Source organism: Danio rerio, chromosome 12, assembly GCF_052040795.2.
Source record: "Danio rerio strain M-AB ecotype USA chromosome 12, GRCz13ab, whole genome shotgun sequence".
In the NCBI taxonomy this organism is placed as follows: domain Eukaryota; kingdom Metazoa; phylum Chordata; class Actinopteri; order Cypriniformes; family Danionidae; genus Danio; species Danio rerio.
In genome coordinates this window covers 35,046,708-35,074,545 of record NC_141032.1, presented here as the reverse complement: position 1 = coordinate 35,074,545, position 27,838 = coordinate 35,046,708, and the positions used below count along the sequence as shown (strand labels likewise).

The 27,838-nt window shown below is 35.3% G+C and overlaps 1 protein-coding gene across 36 annotated transcripts in view; it reads right to left on the bottom strand.

The window, feature by feature from the left end:
* The window catches only part of rbfox3a (RNA binding fox-1 homolog 3a), an 886,893-nt gene that overhangs the window by 597,717 nt on the left and 261,338 nt on the right, over nt 1-27,838 (bottom strand). For 19 of the 36 annotated variants that reach the window (XM_087276616.1, XM_087276621.1, XM_087276576.1 and 16 more), the window contains one exon: nt 13,035-13,121. The exons of the other annotated variants lie outside the window; for them this stretch is intronic. The gene's annotated coding sequence lies outside the window, so the exon portion shown is untranslated. The remainder of the gene's footprint in view (nt 1-13,034; nt 13,122-27,838) is intronic. 36 annotated transcript variants of the gene reach the window in all.

Below are 27,838 nucleotides of genomic sequence, written 5' to 3'. Positions count from 1 at the left end.
TTTCTCGTTTTTATCCCTCGGCAGCTATTCTGACACCCACACCGTCCCAACACCTCCACCCGGGGCGGGTATTTTTACATAAGTGATGATGATGAGGAGGAGGGCAAATGAAATGACTGTAATTTGGTCAGGGGCACCGTGTATGCACGTCCTGCCTAATAGAGGGGGCCGACAAGTAAGGTGGGTGCGTTCTTATTAATTAAGACAGTCTCATTATCACCAGTCCAGGCGCTCGATGAGTGAAGGAAATCAGAATTAAAAAACAAAAAGTCAAGCAAACTGAAAAGGAAAAGACAGCTAAGACATGACAGATGGTCTTTCATCAAGCGAGGCTTTATCGAGAGAGAGAGAGAAAGAAAAAAAATTATAAAATGGAAATAAATAAATAATGAGCTTATGGAGAGCAGAACTAGCACACTTTCTCCCTCCTCTCTTCTTAATTCTGGGCAATTAAAATATTTTTTTTTCCTTCAATAGCACAAAAAGCATATGGGGACATTACTCATTTGGTGCTGTTTTGCCAGTATAGTTTCCATGGCAACCTTGGAGCAAGAAACATGACTCTCTTTGCTGGTAGATACAGAGTCGCTGGCGTAGCCTGTGGTACTCGAGACGTGAACTTTGACTCTTTCCAGCCTCGATTTAGCAATGAATCTTGTTACGATACAAAATATCAGGCCTGTCTTCCCTGAGACTCATCACACAAATACAGAAAGCCAATATAACTGAAATGAAATGTATTATTTTTGGTAAATAATCGCTTCCACTTAACCATCATGCATATTTAATTTTTAATATAAAACATTCAAAAAATTCTCTGTTGCGCTTTTTTGCCAAAGGCTTTTTATGTCTGACAGAAAACATAAAAAAGGAATCTGATGCAATGTTTGGGCTTTAATCAACAGTTCCTTTGCAACCGATAACGTTTTGCCACACAAAAGTCCCATATAAACTAATAAGATATTGTAAAGATAAAATACTTCTATCTCTCTGGGATCTGAGGGAAGGGAGAAGTTTTGGCACAGCCAATTCGAATGTTATCACTCAATCGCCTACTAGTAGGTTCAGAAGGCTGTAATCATCCATCCACATGTTAAATCAGATTTCACATATGGCTGTAGACGGAAGTTAACGAAAATTATTTATAATATTTATTCAATTTTCCATTAATTGTGTTTGATTAACATTTAACCCAACCCCAACCCTAAACCCGTCACAGTTATGTAAAAACAGATCTGGAGTCTTCGCTACTAGTATAGCTGATTAAACACAAGAATTATTTTTTTATTTATTAAATTTCACATTAACTGTATTTTATTAGCTTCTACCCCTACCCCAAACCCAACCGTTACAGTGATGTAAAAACAGATCTGGAGTTTTCTCAATTACTATAGCTGATTAACCATGTGAATGGATTAATACAGCCTTCTGAGCCTACTGAGAAGGCCCCTACAGGCCCATATCTGTCACATATTTAATCAAGTGATAACATTTGAATCGGGTGTTTGGCATGCCTTGACATTTTTCTGTGTAAACTATGCTAAAACAATATGTAAGCAGCAAAAGATATATTATACATACAGTTGAAGTCAAATGATGTGAGCAAGACAGAGCACTTTTTCACAGTATTTCGTTTTTTTTTTTTTTTTATTCTGGAGAAAGTAGTTTGTTTTATTTTGGCTTGAATAAAAGCAATGTATTTTTTTAACTATAATAATGTCAATATTATTAGCCCCCTTAAGCAAGTTTTTTTCCTGATTGTCTGCAGAACAAACTGTTCAAACCTTCCATAAGTCGTTCTATAACGATTTGCCTAATTACCTTAACGTGCCTAATTAACCTAGTTAAACCTTTAAATGTCACTTTAAATACTAGTGTCTTGAAAAATATCTACAAAAATTTTATTTACTTTCATCATGGCAAAGATAAAATAAATCAGTTATTTGAAATGAGTCATTAAAACTATGTTTAGAAATAGGTTGAAAAAAATATCTCCTTTAACATGGAGAGGGTAGGGGGTTGGGGGGTATAAAAGTCTTAAAATAATAATAATTCTGACTTTAACTGCATATAACAAAATTAATTTTGTTACTGACTCTAACATTGATTTAGAAATGAATCATTCTGGCATAAAATATCCGACCAATCACGATAGAAGTAAGTAAAACACAAAGTAAAACACCGTATCGCTAAAATGAAACGTATTGTTAGTTTGGTAAATGTTAGTTTCATGTGAAACATTCAAAACATTGTGTTGTGTTTGCACCAAAGGCTTTCCACATCAATCAGAAAACATATAAAAGAGAATCTTGCATGTGCTGTTGGCAAAGTGATGTATTGATACATATATTGATACAGAGAGATACAATGCTATAGCTGAATATTTTTTGTGTGTGTGTGTGTGTGTGTGAGAAAAGATCATGTGCTGAGAGCAAAGGAGAGGCAGTGAGAGAAGAATCAGTGGTATAAACATGAGACAATGTTAAATCGACACAAGCGGTTCAGCTCTTCCTTTTATTCACAGAGGAGAGCGAGAAGGGCTTACAGCCAGGAAAACGCAACCCTTTTTCTCACAGGCCTGAAACATCAGTAGGCACAGAGAAGCTTGTGTTTTGTATTGGTATGTGTAAACACGCTATTGCTGCTTACCATGTGAATAAAAGCAAATCAAGTCCAAGACACCTTGAAAAACGCAAATTAAAAATAATAAAACTAAACAAATAAACAAAAAAGTAAAATGGTGTGAGAAAAGGCCTTGAGAAAGCCGAGCTGCATGAATTTATGACAGTTAAGCAAAGAGCACAAAAAAAAAAAAAAAAAAAAACCTGCTATGCAAAGCCACAAATTTTTTCTTACTGGGCAATCTTGTAGGCTTTGATGTGTATAAAAGACTACATAAATGTAATGGTCTCAAAGATAGGCATTGATTTCTTTAAATAAATAAATAAATAACATTTACACTACATAGCAAAATCCTTGTTGTCAAATCCAGTTGTAAAAAAATTACTTGACTTGATTTGAAAAAGTGTCAGAAGGTAGATTTTTCAGATGAATTGTCTATTAAACTGCATCCCAATCATCACAAATACAGCAGAAGATCTATTGGAACCCGCTTAGACCCAAGATTCTCACAGAAATCAGTCAAGATTGGAAAATCATGGTTTGGGGTTACATTCAGTATGGGGGCATGCAAGAGTGAATGGCAACATCAACAGCCTGATGTATCAAGACATTTGTACTGCCCATTACATTACAAACCAATGGAGAGGGTAAATTCTTCAGCAGCATAGTACTTCTTCTCATACTTCAGCCTCTACATCAAAGTTACTGAAAGCAAAGAAGATCAAGGTACTCCAGGACTGGCCTGCCCAGTCACCAGACATAAACATTATTGAGCATGGAGGAGACATTAAAGATGAATCCAAAGAATATTGATGCACTCTGGGAGTCCATCAAGAACGGTTGCTTTTCCATTCGAAATGACTTTATTTATAAGTTAATTGAATCACTGCAGAGATGTATGGATGCAGTCCTCCAAGCTCATGGGAGTCATACACACTTAATTATTTTTCCACTGCTCCATGACTTTATATTCTATATATTCTATGTTTTATTTCTGTTAAGCAACGAGACTTTTGTCTAAGCAAAGTCAGACCTTACTGTCCTATTTAAATAATTAAAAATCAAAGCACGTGATCTTTTATTTTGGTAAAATAAGTGTAATCTAGAGGCCTTTGCCTTTCATTTAAGCCATTTCTGATACCAAATGATCAAAAAGTCAGGTTATTATTTGTTGTTCCTAAAACTTGGATAGGCGACACAACTTTTGTCAGGTATAGTGTATATACTTTGAATCAATCAATCAATCAATCAATCAATCAATCAATCAATCAATCAATCAATCAATCAATCAATCAATCAATGATTGAGATAAAGTGTAGACTTGGCTAAAATGTGACCTAACTATGAATGAAATTAACTAAAAGAACATTTATATACAGAATAGCACTTCATACAAAAACACAATTTTAGGAGTTCCAAATCAGCACACTTAAAATGCACTAAACCTGTGAAACTATGGTCAAACTGGCATTAGCAGCAGAGTTTCTCAGGTTTTTTAACACATTGTCTAAGCACTATCCAGCCAATCATTATCAATCAGCCTGCCAGTTCTGCATTCTCAAGCCTTGAGAGGGATTAAAAAAGCCAATTCCAACTATGCCAAACTTGATTTGTTAAAATACCGCCCTGACAAGATTAACAAATCTGTTCACCGACTCGCTACTTAGAAGTTAAAAAAAAAAAAGTCACAGAAGGCCAACGTGTTACGAAACTCTTACACAAATTATATTTACTTTCCTTGTCATTGGATATTTATTTGCTTTTGTTTTATTTGGCTCACCGCAGCATTAGGACAATCCATCCCTCCGGTTTTACCTTACAAAACAACAGCGAAACAGAAGCGAAGAATATGCAAGCGTTCACTTTGGACCACAGGAAATAGTCTGCACTTATCAGGCAGTGCCAGGCAGGATTAGAGGAAGGTGTAGGGCGCTACAGAGCCCCTGGGCTGGCCTGCGCATATGAGGTCGGCAATTTGGATCAATCCACAAGGCGACGTGCCACTTATGCCATTCTTATTTATTTAAAGGGGTAGCCCATGTAAAATTTACTTTCGCCGTTAATTTACTCACCTCAGGCCATCCTTGATATGTAAGTGACATTTTCTTTGGTAGAACATTAAAGAAGCATGGTTTAGCTGGAACCAGGAGGATTCATATAAAGGTCAACGGTAACCATTGCTGTGATAGTCTAATATTATGAACTTAATGAGCCAGTTCGACAAATCAACTGAGCTCCATAAAACAGTTTGAAACACAAGCTAGTCACTATGACTCAACATGAGTCCATATATTAGCAAATGTGGTGTAACGATAGCAGTTTTAGCCAACTTTAGTTACTCCAGGGCCTGAAATTGACTGACAAAAATAAAGTTTTTATGGTTTTCATTCATGGGTGTGTTTTGTTTATGCTCAAAAAATTGCATTTTGGGACCTTGATCTCTGCTCTGTGCTGCAACTCTACTGTTTAACATTTTCAGCAGTTTGAAATAATTAACATTTATGCATTTATTTTGGCTTTTGAATTGATTTTTGGAACCTAAATAGTTTAAAACGGTTTCCGGATTTTGGTATAATTCGCTTGAAGTAGAGAGTTGTGGGGATTCATAAATGACAAAAGTGCATCAGGACACAACATCCAACTGGTTCTTCCCATGTAGTGTGCCATAGTGCAGTCATGTCTGCGATGCTTTAAAAACATCAACGCAGAAGGGGTAGTTTTTTTTTTTTTTTCTCGTTGTCCATGATGGGTTGTGTCACATGAGTGATAATGACCAAAAGAAGCACATAATCTATTCCATATACAGCTTTTAGCATGGCAAAATGACAAAAAAATACAGTAGAGGACTGTGCTGGTAGTATGTGTGCAGGTAAAATGGAGAAAAGCTTCCATACGTAGGTATGGAAACAGTACACTTGCCTGTATAATGTGCATTCAAAAAACTACAATGTGATTAAAAAGTGAAATTTTGGCGATCGATAAGTCAGTTGAGTACTGGAATAGCAGGTAAACTATTAAATGACTCATTATGTTCTTATCACAATGCGCTGTGGATATTTTTCTATGAACGCTTCTTTGAAGGTACGAGCTACCCATTAAACGTTTCGTTGTCATTTGGAATTTTAAGCAACTTTAGCATTTGTGAGAGCAAGGATGCTTTGTTTACAGTTGTTTTTGGTAAACCACTTCTGCAGCTACAGTTTTGCACCTCTTGCAGGCACATAATGAATCTAGTTATTTACTGTTTACATATGGAGAAACTGTCATCTGTAGGCAACTCGATAGAAAATTGCATTTGTTACGTACGCAGTTTCTTTATGACAGAATGCCCGTTGTAGGTGTCACATGATGATTGATCACAAAGCAACGTTAGTCTGACCAATTTGGTATCCACAATATTTTTTCAGTTATATTATAGATTCAGAATATTCGAGGTCCTATAATGCATTTCCAAAGTGGAAAACAAACGGAAAACCTGTGAATCATGCACTAATGTACAGATAACTGTTAATAAACAAATATTAGTTACAGTTTTGTTGGATATGACATGTAAAGTAACTTACAAAACAGAGGTTGTGAGCAGATTAATAATAGAATTGCATAATACATTAACCAGAAATTAACTCTCCTAACAAACAAGTATTTAGAAATGTATCAAACGTCCCTGTTTGCAGAGACAGTACATGTAATATGTATATATGTATATATATATATATATGTATATATATATATATATATATATATATATATATATATATATATATATATATATATATATATATATATATATATATTAGGGGTGTCAAAATTAATTGTTTCTTTGGTGCACCGCAATGCATACGTGGACAATTCGGTATCGGTTCAGTTATAATCATAACCGGTTATTATGTACTGACGTCATTTATCTCCTATGCGCTCTGTCGGCACGTAGCATAGGCAGTAGGGGCAAATGCTAAGGATGCTGTACATCCAGGGGGCACCTGAATTAAGCACGGCTATGTTGCTTTTGTTTTTGATATTCCTGACACATTTAGTTATAGACAATAACTCAAAAACATCTTACCCTAAAAAGGAAACACACCAATACTGAAGCGCCAGTGTGTGGTTTTGTGCGTGTGTCTAAACTGAAGTCCCTGATGGTTTGACATGTTAAAGCAGCGAGTTGGATTTGTGTTCATGAACAATAATGTGGCCAGTTATGCATCGTGCCTACGGCACAAGATCGCAAGCACTCGGGTCACTGGAGTTATCGCATTTATATTCAGAAAACGCAGCAGCTTTTGTAAAAGTCTGTTTACAGCTTGTAAGGATATAGCAAGAGATCAAATCCAGCACTCTTCTGCTTAGATGAGCTCCTTCAGATTCCTCATGACCTCACAGAGGACAATTAATTAAGCTAAATTCCTCATATCACTCGTTATTTCAATAGGAGCGCAAGGTCACCTGTGTTTAGTCGGCCAGAGCTCTACTCGAAGCTGCAATGGAAGAGAATAAAAGCACTATTTAAGCTTTTGATTCAAATTGAAAAGCGCTCACCTCCATAGCCAAAATCCAATCCAATTGCAATTGTGTTGGGTAAATAAGGATGGATTGTTTGTCTGTTAGGTGAGTGTGCGGTGAGGATCTTCTGTTTAAATGTAAAGTGACAGATGTCCCATTCCCGCTGCTGGAGGACTATGGCTCACTCTAATGAGCCAATGGAGAAAAGTCACAGAATGAAGAGCACATTGCAAAGGTTGAGCTGAAGGACAGGGCACAGGATGATCAAATGTATAGATGTACCACACTGCATTTTAATTATATTTGTATTTTGTTTTTTAGTTATGTTTAAATATAAATAAAATCTATAATGTATTTGTAAATGTGTACGTATTACTCATAAATCTATGAAATATGAAATATAATACACACACACACACACACACACACACACACACACACACACACACACACACACACACACAACAACAGTTCTGTCTGGGTCCTGATAGCCGTGTTATGTTCTACAATAACAGCACTCGTACAGCCTCCCCACTGTATTACTCCGCGACCCACATAAAGTCAGATCAATAAATAAACAAATATTGCAGCTGTTGGAAAACATGTTTTTTTTTTTTTAGGTGATAATGTATTTTTTAGATTGCAACTATGCAGTTTGTTTATAAGGACAGAAGCTATTTTAATTATTTATAATTTTGGGCATCGACATCCATCAGCCTGTCATACTGAGCAGAGCAAGGACGGCTGACGTTTCGCCACAAGATGGTTAAAGAGGTCGCATAATCAGCCCTTAGAGGAGAAAAAAATTCGCTTAATTTTAAACTACAGCTGATCAAATCATTATTAAACAGGTAAGTGACTTTCTAAGCCAATCTCTATCTTTTGCATGTTGTAGTGCTGTATTTATACCATAGTTTAGTAGTTTTTCTGGTAATGTTTACTTTGCTTTGGCTTTTTTGGAGTTAATTAATGTGATATTCTGATTGCACCACAGAAATACTGGAAATGTGTCTAGACTGATGACATTTCATGCCGTTTCAGCCCTATAATCTTTAAATGTGAGCAAAATCACCTGTTTTGTCATCACTTTAGACATTACGCTAGAGAATCATTCAAATACTAGCTCTAAAGAGACGTTTCTGAAGTAGCAATGGTTTCTGCTGTTTTGAAGACAGCTGCAGATGTTAATTAATGGTGGAAAAAAAGTATTTCCTTATTCAAAAGGATTTTTAGTCTCTCTGTGTTTGATTTTCTTTTTTATATACTCGATTATGCCGTCAAACTGGTGTATAAAAGCAATGTCATACGAGTAGCAATGCAATATGGCTAAATATCGTCACTGGTTGGACACTTAAGCACAACACACGCCTCCCACCAGTGCCGATATACAGCCATATCACACTGCTAGCCTTGTGATATTGCTCAAATATACAACCATATACAGTATATTTATGGTTGAGTGTCTATGTATGTGTATATTTGCTTTTAGTTAATTTGGCTCATGAAATACATAAAAATGAGAAATTATGGTTATCAGTGCTAGATTTTTCTCTATTAATGTGTATTTTCATTTTTAAGATTTCAGGTAATAAACATTTAGTAAACGTTTATTACCTGAAATCTTAAAAATGAAAATACACATTAATAAAGAAAAATCTAGCACTGATAACCATAATTTCTCCTTCAAATAATAAGAGGAATCTACATACACCACATACAAAAACAAAAACACAAAAACTGTTCAAATCTGTAGCAGATGAAACAGCCCTCTCACAAACAGTTCATTGCAAGCCATGCAATTGTGTATTGCAAAAGTATCCTCCATCTAACACAATTCCGAATCACATTCTTCAAGTTATCATCAGCACATAATTTGTGTTCTTGGGAGAGATCCAGGTAAGACGGTTTCACTTGCCCTGTCTGAGAAACTTTATCTCCACCTCAAGCTGCAATTATCATTACACCACTGAAATCGCTGCTGAATCGAGCTATTTCTTCCATCTTGCGGCGACACAGCCTACTCTAAATCAATAAACTCCTGTATTTCTACGCAATATCTCATTTTCGCTAACGTGTAATCATATTTCATGTGCCTACAGAGAAACAGCAACACAGGAAAAATCCTGAACTCCACCATCCCATTAAACGCAGTGTCATATTAGGAAATAATTGCACTTCTTGTCAAGCTCACAATGGCAGATTAATGGGCGGAACAATCAGGAATCATGGCCTTCCTACCTGTTATGAGGAGACGCTGCAAGCAAAAAAAGTGATGTTTTTGCATCAGTCAGTTTTGGGAATTTGGGCTTTTCATAATATGTTTTTCACAATAGATATCTTTAGTTTAATATAAAGAAGAGTTTCTTTTGTCGCAATGTATCAATTTGATTCATTCATTCATTCATTCTTAGTCCCCTTATTAATCAGGAGTCACCACAGCAGAATGAACTGCCAACTTATCCAGCATATGTTTTACACAGAGGATGCCCTTTCAGGTGCAACCCATCACTGGGAAACATCCATACACACTCATTCACATACATACACTACAGACAATTTAGCCAACACCTAATTCACCTAGCGAAAGTCTTTGGACCTAATTCACCTAGCACAAGTCTTGTGGGGGAAACCAGAGGACCCAGAAGAAACCACACGCGAACACAGAGAGATCGTGCAAATTCCACACAGAAATGCCATTTGACCCAGCTGAGGGTCGAACCAGTGACCCTCTTGCAGTGAGGCGATTGTGCTACCCACTGCTCCACCGTGATGCCATGTATCTATTTGTTTCTGTAAATGACTGTTATAATACATTATTTTAAAAGGGGAAATGTTATGCTCCGTTTCATAACATGTTTCATAACATAATAAATCCCTGGAGTCCCCAGATTGTATCTATGAAGTTTTAGCTTGAAAATACCCCACAGATCGCTGAAGAACATTCTGTTTTTGTGCATGTCACTTTAAATGCAAATGAGCTTCTGCTTCCAGAAAAGGCCTGAGCCTTTAAACAATATTATGGCACTCTGGAAACAACAAATCAAGCAAGTTTCAGAAATTACCAGTATATGGTTAAAGCTTTAAAAAGCCCTTATCGTGCATTATAAAAGGTCATATTTTAGTTTTGGGGGTCTCCAACAACAGGCTGATATGCATGCAAGGTCAAAAAACATGTCTTATGTATTTATTCATTCATTCATTCATTCATTCTTTTCAACTTAGTCCCTTTATTAAACAGGGTACGCCACAGAGAAATGAACCGCCAACATATCCAGCATATATTTTACACAGCGGATGCCCTTCCAGCTGCAACCCATCACTGGGGGTCTTATGTATTTATTTTTACCTAATTATGCCAAAGACTCTTATATGACTTGTTCAGCAATTCATTTGTTCCTAAACCCCTAGTGTGAGGTAAATCTGCTATGATTGGTCCAATGTTCCAGTCTGTTATGATTGGTCGACTGGTTTCAACACGAGACAGAAAGGAACACCCTCCATGGTTATTAAGTAGCGGAGAGTGTATGTGAGAGTCCAATGCAGGAATGCATTAAACACCAGCATATTATCTCCACGTTCAGATTTAAACCTCAGCTGGATGTATTCATTCACTTGGAGGGTAATTTTCAAAAACCCATGATAGGGGCTCTTTAAATGTCTAAACTGACGTCAGATAATGATAGAAAGGAAGAGGTTACTAACTTTAATATTGGATTGACTTTAGACCAGGATGCTTCTGAATGCTTAGTGGGTATATTTATTTAGTGGTTATGGAGTAATGTGGAATCATTCATCAATTAAAAGTGACCACTCTATTATGATATGCCTTTGAAAATGCACCTTTTTTCTGTCTGTTTGCAGTATTTTTATGTAGCTGTAGATAACAAATATCTTATTTGTAAAAATAAACTAAAAAAGAATTATAAATATATAAATGAATTAATCAATAAATGAATGAAACAATTTCTGAACTTGCCTTTATTCAGTTTTAAGATGTTTGAGGTTGAATTGACCATGTTTCATTAAATAATTCATATAAACAAAGCACTGCATTTTAGATAAATTGTAATACAAAAAAAAAAAAAAAATTAGCCATTCCTAATCACAACAGGAGGAAGTATGGTGATAACTAGATTTTTTTTTTTTTACCCTATTCACCTGCAGTGTCTTGCCTTGAGCCGAACAGGCACAGCTGCTGGCACCTTTAACAGAGACGTGGGACTGAGGCCGGTGGAGGGAGAGAGAGAGAGAGAGAGAGAGAGAAAGAGAGAGAGAGAGAGAGAGAGGGCTAATGATCTGTCCCCATGTCAATATCTCTGGGTGCCAACCTGCCTCCCCTTGGGCAAGAGCCTGGACATCAAACCTGCAGCTGACGCACCACTTTTCCTGGGAAGCCTCTACTGTGCTTCGCGTCAATACATTGAACTTTTTTTTTCCTGCAAACTGTGGCCCTACTGTCTCCTGCTTGATGAAACACTCCTCGGCTTATTTGAGCACCTTTTCTGAAATTCATCAGTCACTTCATTTCAGTGAAACTGTTTCCGAGAGTAGTTCATCTAAAAGTTTTAATTGTTTAGTCACGTAAAATATGTTCAAAAATATTTAGATTTTTTTCTTGCATGAAATATGAGATCAAGTAAAATAGGTGTTTTCTCAAGTCACTGAGTGTAATTTGAGAATTAGTTTTGAGGGAATTTTACGTTAATAATCAGATTAAAAATCAAAATAATCCGCCTATAATCAAAACTTGTTACTTAAACGCTAACCGTGTCACCCCTTAAATGCTATTATTATTAATATTATTATTATAAGTATTATTATTTTTTATTATCATTATTATTATTTTATTATTACCATTGTTATTATCATCATCGTCATCACCATCATCATTTTGTTAATATTCCGCACCCCTTTGTCATTGTCACTTCACAATCACATTACATTATTATTTTCATTATTCATTTATTATTATTATTATTTTATTATTATTATTATTATTATTATCATTATTATTATTCATATTACTACTACTATTGTCAAAAATATTCTATAATTTTTGTAAACCTTATAGCAGATAGTATTTTATTTTCTCGCTTAATCGTATTGTGTAAATGTTTAAAATGTTCCCCTTATGATGTGTATTTATGTATGTGTGTTTATGTATTTATGTTGTGTATTTCATCATCATTGGAATCATCATCAGAATCATGTTTGTCCAAAAATCCAACAACACAAAGTTTTCAAAACAATAAATTTGCGGTAAAACAAACTAACAAAAAACTAAAAGACAGCAGAAATGTCCGTAGAACCAGCTTATAAACCAATTTACTGTATAAATCACATAACTGCATTATTTATTTATTTATTTATTATTATTATTATTATTATTTTATTTTTTTGCTAATCCATTTTCAACATTCGCTGGACATTGAGACCCGTCCATTTCCCCCCCAGCACCAGGTGTCAAACTGCCTACAAAGATTTCCCTCAGTCTCCTCTCCAGCCAGCAGTGGCCACTCTGAGTCCCCGGAGCCCCGAACGAGTCCCTGACTATGACTAATTAAATGAGTTGTGAGCAGTGCTGGACACCCGCTTTCAGCCTCCTTGTGCCCACAGGCCCATCGATCCTGCTACGCCATTAGATACAAAGATGTCAAGGTAGATTACTCTCATAGTGCTGCCGTTTGCAGGTCAAGTGTTTTGCTGGTCAACAATAATCAGAGAGACAGCAGGCGGCTGGATGATCGGCCTCTGTCTGGCTGATATATAACAGCGCCGCTCAGGAGCACGAGAGTGAATTAGAACGGACCCCAAGCAGGTTAATGACATACGTGATGCCAAAGAGCTAAATGATTTTGTGCTGAAAATGGGATTATGACACAAGACAGAACAGATGAGATGCAGGAGCTCACCGGCAAAAGCTGCTCGCTCTGTTGAAGCAGGAATCAGTCACTTATATTTTACTTTCCCCTCTGCAGGTCACAGGCTCCTTCATCACCCTGTCCAAATAATGCAACAATAACACAGATCATTCATCTTGCAAACCTGGAAGAGAGTCACGACTTGAATCCCAGATATTTTTTTGGTTTGTTTTTGCATGCTTCTTCTTCATTTGCATTGCTTTAAATGGGGTACAAGCATCACTATCCTTAAATGCTCACTGTACTATTCCGTTTTGGTGTTTAGGAATTATGTATAATTACCCATCAACAATGTAATTATTATCATCTGTCAACATTACTATTATAAAAAAAAATTACACAATTGTGAAAAGCTATTGTTGATTTTACAATCAGTAAAACTACTAGTTTGTCATTTTAAACCATCCGTTTTCATTATTTTTATTTATAGGTAGGTATTAGTAGGGTAGAATACAGTAGACAGGAAGAAAGATGAATGGATGGATGAATAAACGGATGGATAAACGGATGGATGGATGGATGGATGGATGGATGGATGGATGGATGGATAGATGGATGGATAAACGGATGGATGGATGGATGGATGGATGGATGGATGGATAAATTAATGGATGGATAGAATGATAGAATGAACAATAGATCAAACGATAAATGGAGGGATAGATGGATGAATGGATAGAATGATAGATGAAACACACAATGGATGGATGGATGGATGGATGGATGGATGGATGGATGGATGGATGGATGGATAGAACAATAGAACAAATGATAGATGGATGGATGTATAGAACGATAGATGAAACAAACGATGGATGAATGGATGGATGGATAAATGGGTGGATGGATAAATAGATGACTGGATGGATAGAACAAACGATAGAACAAAAGATAGATAGATGGATGGATGGATGGATGGATGGATGGATAGATAAATAATTTATTGGATGGACAGAACAATAAAAAGAATGGTAGATCAAATGATTGATGGATGAATGGATGGACGGATGGATGGATGGACGGATACATAGATGAATGGATGGATAGACCAAATGATAGAACAAAAGATGGTTGGGTGGATGGATGGATGGATGGATGGATGGATGGATGGATGGATGGATGGATGGATGGATGGATGGACGGATACATAGATGAATGGATGGATAGAACGACATAACAAATGATGGATGAATGGATGGATGGATAAAGGGATGAATGGATAAATAGATAAATGGATGGATAGAACAAACAATAGAACAAAAGATGGATGGATGGATGGATGGATGGATGGATGGATGGATGGATGGATGGATGGATTGATAGATAAATTAATGGATGGATAGAACAATTAAACGAACAGTAGATCAAATAATGGATGGATGGATGGATAGATGGATGGATAGATAGATAGATAGATAGATAGATAGATAGATAGATAGATAGATAGATAGATAGATAGATAGATAGATAGATAGATAGATAGATAGATAGATAGATAGATAGATAGATAGATAGATAGATAGATAGATAGATAGATAGATAGATAGATAGATAGATAGATAGATTTGGTAATTAAAATTATATACAGTACACTGAAGGGCACACCTAAACATACATACACACATCATATATTATTCATATTATAATTTGTTTTGTTTTGTACTTGGTAGACACAGAAAAATGTGTTTTAATCGCATAACCTTTCTCATCTTTGCATGTCTCATATCACAGGACGATAAAGCGCTGGACTGTTGTCGGGTAATTCCAGAATGACAACAATCTCATATGGCCTGATTTAGTGTGTGCGGGCGAAAGCAGGGGAGGAGGATGAAAAAGTGATAAAGCATGTGAAACAGCAGGAATGAGAGAGCAGGTTGTGGACGGAGCTGAACGTGGGTGGCTATAAGTTCTCATGCTCTGACAACCTCTGGGACAAGCTTTTTATTTGGTGGATGAAGGAGCGAGGGCGCACGTGCCCAAATGTGACGACACTGATCTGAGAGCACTGAAGGGCATGTAGAAACTCAACTTAAAACCATTGTTTCATCGATGCCTTCTGAAGTCCACCCACATGGCTAAGTCCCACTAATCTAGCCTGTCTTGCTGAAATTATCAAATTTGGCACAGAACGGCTGCATACAGATGGCCGTTTAGCTGTGTTTCATCATTCTGGTGGATTCACGTGACAATATTTACAAACTGATTCCAAAGCATATTTCAAGTACTGTATGATGAGATGATAAAAGATCATGGGCTCTTTTCTTTGGATTAAAGGGTTTATGAACCAAGAAATTAAAATGTATTGTCCTATACATATAAGAGGTCGTTGTACCATAAAATTATTCTACATGTTTGAAAAAGCAAAACGTTCTTGCTAGTCTAAATAAAAGCTTATATTGAAGCCAATCTCCCAAAATGACAGAGTGTGGAATGTCAATGCCTGCTTCTACACCACAGCATGTTTAGCTATTCATGCTGCCAGGGATGGGCAAAAAAATACATTGAAATGTATTTTAAAATAAAATATCAAACACCTCAATTTTTCGTGTATCAAAATAAACTACAAAATACAGCAGCTACCACAGGTATCAAAATAAAATACTGTATTTACTGAAAATACTATCAAATACTTTTGCAGGGGAGCATGGCATTTCATCACACATCTTCATTCATTAGGCCTATTCAATCAAACTCTTCACCATTAAACTGACCTAGCGAAGTAAACAGTGTTTGACAGCTACACCGTTTCTCTGAGCAAGTTGAAGTCAGATTCTCTGCCTCCTTATTCAACTCTACTCCTGTACATGAGGAGGTATTTAAAACATTTGTTTTCCTTTCATTTTGATATAAATGTTGCACAAATTTCATACAAAAATTCCTGTCTTGATCGCTTCAATCACTGTAAAAATTATGCAATGCAGATATTGAGTTGGAATATAGTACTATATCTCATGATTGTGTTTCCATCCATTGGGTGGTCAGTAAAATTGAGCCCATCTCTTAAGTCTTATATTTCAAAAGAGTAATATATGAAGAGGTTATTTTAGTTTGAATTTTAGTTTTTTGCAATTCAAAAATCTTTGATACTTAATGTAAAAATATGACTTCTGAAAACTACTAAAATCTCTAGTATTAGTCATTTCCATAAATCATGTTTTTTTTTCCCAATCGTATCTTCAATGCTGAACATAAAACATGAAATCTCTAAAAATGAAGTTATCTGTTTTGTAAATAAACTCTTCACATACATTCTGTCGCTGCCGTTTAATGGAGGTCTGGGGGTTTTGACCAGTCAGTATAGACTGGACTATTATTAAATACTGTATTTGTGTCTAATATCCTGTATTGTGCATCTTTAGCTTATCTTTCTTCATTAACCATACAGAGGAACTGCAGCACTGAGACTAAAATGACGAAGGCACCTCATCCTTTTCTTAAGGACTGATATTTTATTCCATCTCATTTCCTAAGCAAAGATGCTGATGCTGAAATGTACACTATACTGTCATTATATACTACTGGTCGTAGCATTGTGCACTACACCACTTTCAACGATTGTTGACTTGCTCCCAAATATGCCCATGCCATTTGTCAGTAATTTTCTTTATGTGCTGCATAACTTCCATCCATACTCCAATCATTGACCATCTTCTTAATCAATTTTCTGTTCTGATCTCAAGCCTGGGCAAATATCTTAGAATACATCAATCAGAGGCCACATTTTGATGATGTCATTGTGTAGACTTCCTACAAAGTATTTTACAGTATTTTAAAACATAAAAATACAAGACACTAAAGTATTTTGAGACCAAATATGAACCCATTCTCATAAATCTTAATAAATACAAATTACAAATTACTATTTTGTATTTGAAATGTGTATTTAAAATACATGTACCATAAATATTGCCCATTCCTGCATACTGCAGTAGGCAAATAATAAGATGACTGGACTCATAATAATTCATACGAATACGCCACTGAACTGCCAAAATGCAAAATAGTTAAGTTTCCTCATGAGATAAGTCTGGCTCAAGTTAATGCTGGATTTTTAGATAGATGATGTGTAGTTGAACAATAATGTTGCGTAGGTTTTAAGGGTTTTCATCCTAAATAACAGCCGCATCCATCTCTGTATGAAAGCTGGACTTTATCTGATCTATTAATCTGATATTGTAAAATAAATTAAGCTGAAGTTAATGTGAACACAAAAGGAAACAACAGAAAATATTATTCAGAGCAGATGCTTTTGATAATTGGGTTTGTGTTAGAACAAAGTTCAGCAAGAGAACATCTTTCTTTCTTTATTTTTTACATTTTTTGACTTCAACCCAAAATGTATGATGTTAGATGGCAAAGTTGAAATCCCATATTGCTGGTGTGCTTCAAAAACATGACCCATGTTGTTTAAGAATTCAGAGGCAGACAGGAGGTCGTCTTTAGTGGCTGCTCAAACACATTTGACCACATGAGCATTTACCTCTCTGGAAGAGCTACACAGTGGACAAGCTCAAAACACTTCAGGCCCCATGTTCCATCCACTTCTGATCAGAACAACAAAACTGCATCGTAATAGCAGACAAAAGCAGCCGACAAACAAAAAGCATCGGCTCATGGTAGACTGTAGCAGTATACCGCTGATGTTTACATCGAGGATATGGCCCATATGTCAGTTAGTATGCTAATCCATGACAAGGTCTCCCTTATTCAAACATCTCAGCATGAGATCGTGAGTTCATATTGAACAGGCGATTAATAGCATCTCGCTCATGCCAGGCAGATCCTTCTGCTTGGCCTTCCTCCAGAGCGTGGGGGATTCAAACAAGCAGCATCTAAAGCACTGAATTCTGTTTCTGGCACAAGGCTACAGCTTCCCACTGCCTACTGGAAAGTATCTGTCTCAGTAATAATTCTTTAATTTGGCATTTGACAGAAATGCCTCAAATATTTTAAAGGAGGTTCATGGATTTAATGATGCAACTATGAAGAAAGACCTTGGTGGGTATTTAGACTTGTAAATCTGTATTTACAGAGCAGGTGGTTTAAGGTTTTGCGTCCCATCTCCAAAGGTGTCTGTGTTGTGGACCTGTGCTAATTCTGTCCTACGGCATGCCATTGTTGGCTTAAAGGAATTCTGCAGCCAAAAATGACATTTTCTGTCATCATTTACTCACCCTCATGTTGATCCAAACCTGTACACTGTTATTTTCCCCTCAAAGAAACCACAGGGAAGGATTTTGTTTGGTTATATTGCCTTTTTTAAAAGTTTCTTCTCTTTATTCTAATGCTCAGTTTAAATTTTGGAAGATAATCTGGGCCATATCTAAGTCACTGGCATGTGGTTGGCTGATAAGATAATGGCGTTTGCAAACAATTGAACATGTGAACCAGGTGTTCACAAAAATCCTACACTGTAAAACCTAACAGTGAAAATATCTAAATGAAAAAAGTTAGTAAACATATAATTAAAAAAAGTTTTTTTTAACTCAATGAAAAAGAGTTTCATTAATAAATAGTAATGAAACAGTAACTCATAAACTGATTATATTAAGTAGAACTCTAATCAAATGGGTTATGAATTAAATAATTATATTTTTTTGTGTTAACCTAACTCTAATACTAGTAGGAATACCAAACCATTTGAGTAGTAACTTAAAATGTTACTAACACTAAAAGTTTGATGATATCAACACATATGTGCATGTGACACAATATACTGTATAAGTTTACAGTACTCAAACCATTTTGTTTCAAAACTTATATGGTTTGCCGCAATCGGTTTCCTCAAACAGTTTGAGTTAACTTAACCTATTGAGTTTTACAGTGCAAGGGAGAACAGGGACATTTAAAAGATTATAAATAAAGTGCTGCTTTAGTGTACATATTATGTAATCAGGTAATGCATAAATCGGATTCTGAACATTTTAAAGCAATTTAATCAAATTACAAATGCTTATTTTATGTAATCTGATTATGTAATCCAGATTACATGGAATCATGTGGAGTTACTATTCAGGATAATAAAAGAGAGGCCAATCCTCAGTTCTCTATACACGGTCGAAATTCCAAATAAAACATATTGTCATTATAGTTGTTCATTAAACAATGACTATTATTCACAATAACAAAAGAATTCATATGTTTTGTTGGTAACCTGGCTTATTCAATGAAATAATGATCTCTAAATTCTTCTGAAGTTGTATTGAAATTATGCTGTCCACAAATGCATATAAACATGTCTAAAACACATTAAAATATTTTGCTATATTTTTGGCTATATTTAAATAAATTGTATTGGTAGTTTACAAAAAAAACGTAATCCTCAAGCACATACTGTAACTAGAAATCAGAACAGACCAGTATGCCAGAAAGTGGTCGATAGCTATACAATACACACAAAAACACACATGCAAGGAATATGAGTAAAAAAGACATACATGAATAAATAAATAAATAAATAAATAAATAAAGATAAAAAATAAGGTTTTTGGTGAACCCCCTTTCTTTTTTTAACAAGCAAGGATTTATACCCCTAAGAGTACTGGCATGATTTCACATGGCCACATGAGCATTTTGTAAATAAATAAATAAAAATGGAGAGAAAAGAGAAGAAGAACACAAAGAAAAAAAAAAGTTGAAAATGGATGAAAGCAGCAGAACAGCTTAAGCCGAGCGAGAAGCCCAGCAGGGAGCTGTTTTGATCTCATCTGGTCTAGAAATATTTCATGTCAGGTCACATAGTAATTAGAATGATTTTTTAACATGTTGCATTGGCGATTTTGTGAGAGTCGATATTTTTATCAGCCGCACTCATTAAGCTAAGCGCGTTGTCTGTGAGATTGCGAGGAAGAAAAATGCTGTTTCATTGAAAAACGAGGGAAAAATTACAGAGGATAATATTTCTGTGGCTGGGTATTACTGTGGCCATTATTGTGGAAAGTGCATTATTTAGAAAAGAGCAGTTGGCAGCGATGACAGAGAAAAAGAACAAATGATCCCTATGCTTGAAGTCACACTGAGAGAAAGAGAGAGAGGGGGAAAAAACCACATACACACATAAACACACACGCACACACAAAACAACAAAAAGCCATTCACAGTTTTGATTTGCTTTCCCTGACAGCTGCAATAGTGGGAATGCGAAACGACTGTGTCGGCTAACTTGTTTTATGTTCATAAAGTCCAGGCAGTTCTCCTGTTTCATTGTTTAAGAGGCACAGGACAGCAAAGGAGACTTGGCCTCTCCGAGTAAATAATGCTGTAATCGCAGGAAGGGTGCTCACTGATTTACAACTTATTGAATCTGGGAGAAAATCACTTTAACCGCTAGTGCTTTTTTTCCGACTTGGTTCTTGCTTGTTTTCCTATGGGTAATAGCGCAATTTTATGTTAGAGCAAAGGTTTTGATATTCCAATATCATCACTGAGCTGCTTCTAAGCAGAGCGGAAAAGAAAGCCAGGCGGAGAGGCTGACGGCGAGCATTATCACTAATGCATTAATGAGGGGTCATGTCCAATTTTCATAGCAGAATAGATGGTGCGAGCCTCGACACTCCTCACAGATGTGTATTATATCATTAGGTCAAATGAAAGGTGGGCCAGCATTATGACACTCTCTGAAAAAGCTCAGAGTTTAGATACAAATGACATGCCGCTGCTGTAAATTGTTCTCATGTGCCTTGATGAAACACGTTATATCAATAAGAACCTGGAATGGGGAATTACTTTTGACAGCTTCATAGATGGAAACAATGGTAAATTTCAGATTGTTCCATTTAAATGTTTCCTAGTAAACACATTTGCTAAAGCTTGAATGAGTCACAGCAGTATCTATGTTACCTCACTGCAATGTTGTTATTATATGGTGTTTGATGGGTATGTATTGTAAAGTAAATAAATAAATGGGCAATGTTCTACCTTTGGGAATTCAGATTGCCAAAAAAATAAAAATCACAAGGGTGTGAACCAAAAAATGTAACACATTTAGCTGGAAAAACAACAACACTGTTTGGTTGAACTACAAAACAAAATATTTTGCTGAATGACAAAACAAAAATAATCATATTACATAAACAGCAATGCAAAATTATGTGTATTGGAAAAACTACAACATTTAGATCAAAAACAAAACAAAACAAAAAATTATTAATAAATAAAATAAAATATTAATTAAACAAAACATATAAAAAACAAAACAAAATAAAATGAAAACAAAAATAAATTAAAGAAATTAAATTAAACAAAATATAAAAAACAACATTAAATTAATTTAAACAAAATATAAAAAAAAATAAAACAAAAACTTACAAATAAAATTACAAATAAATTATGTTAAAATAAATTATGTTAAAATTACAAATAAAAATCAAATAAAATTCATTAAATTATATTTAACAAAATGTAAAAAAACAAAACAAAAACAAATAAAATAAAAGTAATTAAATCTAAACAAGATGTAAAAACAAAACAAAATAAAATAAACAAATAAAAATTTAATTCTTCTAAATTAAATTAAATATAAAAACAAAATAACAAAATAAAATTAAACAAAGCAAAATAAAATAAAAACAAATAAAAAACTAATTAAATTAAATGAAATAAACAAATCAAAATAAAAAAATAACAAATAAATAAAATAAAATAAATTAAAATAAATAAAATAAAATAAAATAAAAAATATATAAAAACAAAACTGTAACTAAACTAAACTTGGATGAAAAACTTGGTGTTGAACAAATAACACATCAGCATGCACACAAATGCACGCACACACTAGGGTGAATTACAAAAAGCATAAAAAAAGACCGTAAGAAAACCACAATTTTCACATTCAGGTAAACAATTGCTTTTAAGAACTCACTTATTCAGGCAACCCACCAACTAGTCTGATTTGAAAACACACAATTTTGTACACAACACTTTCACGTAGAGCAGCATGAACAGCCATCACAGAGAAAACCGCCTTGTGAACATTTATAAAAAATAAAAAAAAGATTGTGCAACCATTGTGTCTCTCGCGGAACAATAATCTATCTAAAATGACATGAGCATAATACTAAATAATACCAGAACTTTCATTTTCAGGTGAATGTTTCCTTCACCACCACAGGCAGGAACCAGAGATGCCACGTATATGATGCAGAGGAGTCTGGACTAAGCCGAGGCGGCGCTGCAACGGGTGTTTGTTGGGTTTCCTACACTAGTGATTACTCATGGAGAAGCTCTTGTCAGAGGTAATGATCCTCACCCCGGTGGCTGCAGTGGGAGTAGAGCAGCATGGGGCTCAGAGGCAGCAAAGCAGAGGCCAGTGGGAGTGAAACCCAGAGGGCCGTGTGCGAATCAGCCTGGCTATTGTAGCACCTTCCGTCTAATTCATCCTTCCTCTGTGGGAGAGAGAGACCTGTCAGGCGAGCAGGGTTGATGTTGCTTCTCCTTCTGTTAGTGCCTCCTACTCCACTCGCCTATAGAGCAGCGCAGATGCATAGAGCCACAGATTTGGCCGTTTAATCTGAGGAGTGTTTGTGTGTGGATAACGAACAGTGGACAAGGTCTACAAAAACAACCGTAGCCCGGAAAATAATAAGAAGCATCATCGCCTAAACAGCTTTAGTTTGAAAAGGATAGTTCACCTAAAACTAAAAGCTTACTTGATCCAGACTTGTTTACTTGTTTGACTTTCTTTTTTCTGTTGAACACAAAAGAAGATATTTTGGAGAAAGTTGGAACCAGTAACCATTATACATCCATAGTAATTGCCTACTATGAATATCAATGGTTACAGGTTGTCAGCATTCTCCAAAATATCTTCTTTTGCGTTTAACAGAATAAAGAAACTCATAAATGTTTGGAACTGCTTGACGGGGGGAATAAATTGTGAGTATATTTTCACCCATTTTGGGCATACCCATCAACACTGCGAAGTAAAAATACAGGACAACAATTAGCTTCAAATGATAAAATACATAGCAAACATTAGAAAATATTGACAATAAAATAAAAGGTATAGCCGATAAAAATCAATGGTCTATACAGAAGTTATAAAATCTTGTTCACTTTTTATTCACTGTATTTAAATATTGATTAAAGTTACTACAGTTATTTAGTTAAGAGCAGCGAAAGAATCTCTTATATTAATTGTTTGATAACAGAGATGTCACTTAAACAATGCACACATCTATAGGCTAATGAAAGCACTCGATTACTTTAATAACTGTTTATGTTTATTTAAGAGAAAATTTGCTGTGTTTAAAATAAAACAAGCAGTGTGGACATGTCTACATTATTACCTGTATTTGTCTGTTTAAACATACACCCAAATCCCAAAGTGTCCATTTTCACTCCTCTTTAAGTAGCATGTACAGAAGCTCATCTGGGAAGAGTGTGTGTATCACTACGTAGTGAGTACATCAGTCAGAGCTAATAAATGCATTCACTGATTCAGAGATTGCATGCAAGGGAGACGATCGACAAACAGCTTTAATGGAAAGAAAGTGAACAGACATTTTTATATTCGTTTCAATGTGCTTTCATACCAAAATAATAATTTTCTCTTGTACAGCTCTGGCAATTACAGTTAAATCATTAACCCCTTTGTTTAATTTTTCCTCAATTTCTGTTTAACGCAGGACATTTCTAAACATAATAGTTTTAATAATGTATCTATAATAACTGATTTATTTTATCTTTGCCAAGATGACAGTGAATAATATTTGACTAGATATTTTTTAAGACACTTCTATACAGCTTAAAGTGACATTTAAAGGCTTAACTAGGTTAATTAGGTAAACAGGGCAGGATATGGTAATTAGGCAAGTTATTGTAATGTAATGATAGTTTATTCTGTTGACTCTCTGAAAAAATATAGCTTAAGGGGGCTAATAATTTTGCCCTTAAAAGCTTTTTTTTTTATTATTAAAAACTGCTTTTATTTTAGCCAAAATAAAACAAATAAAACATTGTTGAACATCATTCGGGAAATATAAAAAAAAATAATAATAAAAAAAAAAGAAATTCAAAGGGAGGCTAATAATTCTGAGTTCAACCGTATATCACATTTTGAGACCAGCTCTGTGTTTGATGTTACTTTCGCTTTTTAGAGAAAGATTCAAAATATAAGAAAAGCATGGGAGAATAATTGAACGGAATGATAGCAGGATAGAATGGTAAAATATGGAAGAATTCCGGCAAAAATAGGAGTGCTGACTGGTGTGATTTTGGGTAAACTGACTGGTGTGATTTTGGGTAAACTGTCCCTTGAAAACTTAAAGTCCACCTGAAAGTGAATATTAAATTTTTTTGAGTGTTAGCATACGACCCTTGATGGAGCTGCCAAATATTAGTTAGCTCCAAATTTCAGTTTTTAAGTGCAGAAAGTAAATTATTGTAGTGGTTCCTTTGTCCTTATTGTAAGTTGTTTTTGTTATTTCATGTTTCACACTAATGATCAATCTACAGGTTTTTTTAGTTCAATAACACATCCTTGAGTTTGAAATGTCTGAGTTTTTCAGTTTAAAAGTAAATCAGGTTTTTCTGTGGGGACAAAAGTAATAGTTATTTATGTCTCACTGCTAATGGCCATGTTATTTTTCACTTCCACATTAGTTTTCAGTGTTTTGACTCAGATGTTGTATAATAATAATGCATATTGCCAATAATAATAATTTAAACATATTCAAAAATTATAGATTTTTTATTACATTTTGCAATGGTGGATTGCTTTTGAAACATTTGACGGAAGTAAAATTTTTAATTTAAATGTAGTTTATTTTTTTGTGCAAAAATAAAGGACAAAATATGTCTGCAGTCAACATTAACAAGGTCATAGTCTAGGTCATAGGTCAACATTTTATTTAAATAAACAAGATTAAGCCACTAAATCTAGCAAATATTGTTATTACTTTTGACCAACCCGTATGTTACTTTCGTCTCTGCCTATGGGGCCAAAAGTAACAATGTGCAATTTTTGTTTGAAGTGAAGTTATATTGGAGTTGTTCTACATTGACACAAAATACCAGCTGATTTTAATAGACCACTCTTGTGAGTTAGTAACCACAGCAATATATATTTCTGCTAAAAACATTATCTTTTAAAACAAGGTTTTTAAGAAATATCTTAAGGGTATGCCCACTACTTCTGCTGTAGTTGAAATTGGTCATTTACTGTATACAAAAGTAACTGAGCGTTTACACTGTGGGTTTGCCTGAACACTAGCAAATATAAGAAAATTAAAAGTAAAAATAAGGCAGTAGCAGACACAGTGATGATCCAAACTCCTCCATGTTTATTAGTTGTAACAGTGAGAGGAGGAACTAATGAATACTAGTCTCTCTACAGCATGCTCTGAGGGGGGAAATACATTGCACACTCAGCATGCAGGCAACTAGGACATTCAAAATGAAGTCTGTTACACAGTTACAGTTTTCTATATTTCTATATAGGGGATAGACATTACAGTGTAAATATGATTTCCATTGGGGTTAATGAAGTCTGGTTTCATGTTAGTGTCAGGTGACTCGCCCAGAGACGAGACAGCATGCTGTGAATCGTATATGCGAGTTGGCAGGGGACATAAAATGTATTGGAGCCATTTGAATTATACTGAATGCTCAATTTCAAGTGGAGAAATGGCTAGACAGACTCAGCCTTGCTATTATAGTCAGATATGCTTTAGCTCAATGACTCTGACTAGCAGAGCTGTGATTTACAGTAAATTGAATGCTATTGGCTAGTTTTACAAAAGGAGGAGGAGCTTTTGATATGCCCCAACCTGTCTTGATGTTTCAGTTGAAATTATATCACATCTAACCAAACCTGTGCATTCCGAAAACTTCAGGGGGCGTTTGAGGTGAATGTATGTATAGCAACATTAGGATTAAGTTGCAGAGTCTTGTTTAATTTACTGTGATATTACGAAGCATTTCCCTTGCCTTCTGTGTTTAAATCTTGCGTTTTTGTGATATTCCGACGCATTTCCCTTTCCTTGCCTTCCGTGTTTTTGTCTTGCATTTCCTGCCTTTTGACCATCTGTCTGCATTGACGACAACTCATATACATCTAGTATACCCGTATACATCTGTTTTTTTTTTTCTCTCCTGTGTTGTTATTTTTCCTGTTGAATGTTGCTTGCCTGACCATTCTAACCATAGGGGGCTAATAATATTGACCTTTAAATGTTTTTTTTTTATTCTAGCCAAAATAAAACAAATAATACTATTAAGACAAGAAATATATATATTTTGAGAAATACTGTGGAAATTGCCTTGCTCCACTGAACCAGTGACAGCGCACAGAGAACAATAAAATATCAACGCATCCAATAGATGAATAAACATCACCATATGTCAGAAGAATCATGCAGCTACTGGCTAAATAGACCCTTTTCACATTTCCTAGTTTTTCAGTAGCAGAAATCATTACAGTTGGGAAAACTCAGAGCGCAATAAATGAGAGTATACAACAAGTATTTTTTTAGTCTTATTTGCTGAAATAATAAAAGAAAACTATATGATGGTGTTATAAAGATGCTCAGAAAATAGAAAAAAAATGTGAGAGACTGGTGACGGCAGCCAGAGAAAGGAATAACATCAAACTTACCGTCCTGTCCCATAGATGCTGCATTAGAAACGCCTCGCACAAGCGGTAATTCATTTTTTGTAGTTTGAGGCGAAGGTGATATGATACATACAGAAATGCATATATGTTCATAGATTTAAAAAAAAAATCTAAATATTAAAAACTTTAAATTTAAGATGCTGGTGACCATTAAACGCTTGTGAAAAGGGTTTATTCTCCATCTGTAAAACTAGGAAGTTACTGGCTAGAACTGGCTCACAGATCTCTTATGCAAAACGTCAAAACACGCAATTGTTCTGTTTAGATTTAAAAACTTTGACTTTTTATTCAGTTTGTGGTCTCATTTTATTTGTAACACTGTAAGAGATCACATTGACTTGCTTTTTGGTACAAAAACGCCATTTCATGGGTAAGTAACAATTAACAATATAAACAACTGGTCTCCGGAAGAAATAGTGACATAAACAAATGAATTACCATTCATAGTTCAACACTATTGTGTCGGTCGACTAAATGTGTTTGATGGGATGTTGTTACCTTTCAAAACAAACCATGATATACAGCAATGAATGATTGCATGTCTTGTTATTACAGTGACGTACTCCATATCTAAACATTTTCTATACAACTTCTTTATAAGCTTTTCATTGAAAAACAACTAGCTACAATGGCTGCTTGAGGTTGTAGCTTTAGACTGATGTATAGTTTGTGAAGATTACTGTATGTTCTTTGTGATGTAATCTATTCATAAACACTGGCATGTGCAAAAAACAGTGCCCTGGTGCATCCACATCCTGACGCTGGCTAAATATCACTTGAGATATATTTGATAAAGAATAAATATTTCACATCAGGGCTAATAATTTTGCCATCAACTGTATTCAGATGCGTAGAGGTGGAGATTTGGGCATTTAAACCGAGAGTGTTATTTGTGTGTGGATACAGAAGAGTGGACAAGGTGGAGAGTGGGAAGCCTGGCAGGGAGTCATGAAAAAAATATGGGTACTAGCAAAGGAAACATGGATGTGAGCGAGAGGAATGAAGCCTGGGATAGCGGATAGCGGCGGCAACAAACTGGGTCAGGTTGGCTTAGTTTGATTACTGCAGTGGGTGGCTGGAGGCAGCCCTACAAAAGCAACTGTAGCCCGCATGACGCGTCCCAGGATCCTCATCCTCTCTCCACCCCCTGCTGAGGTGTAGCTAAAGAATCCGGTTATGTGGA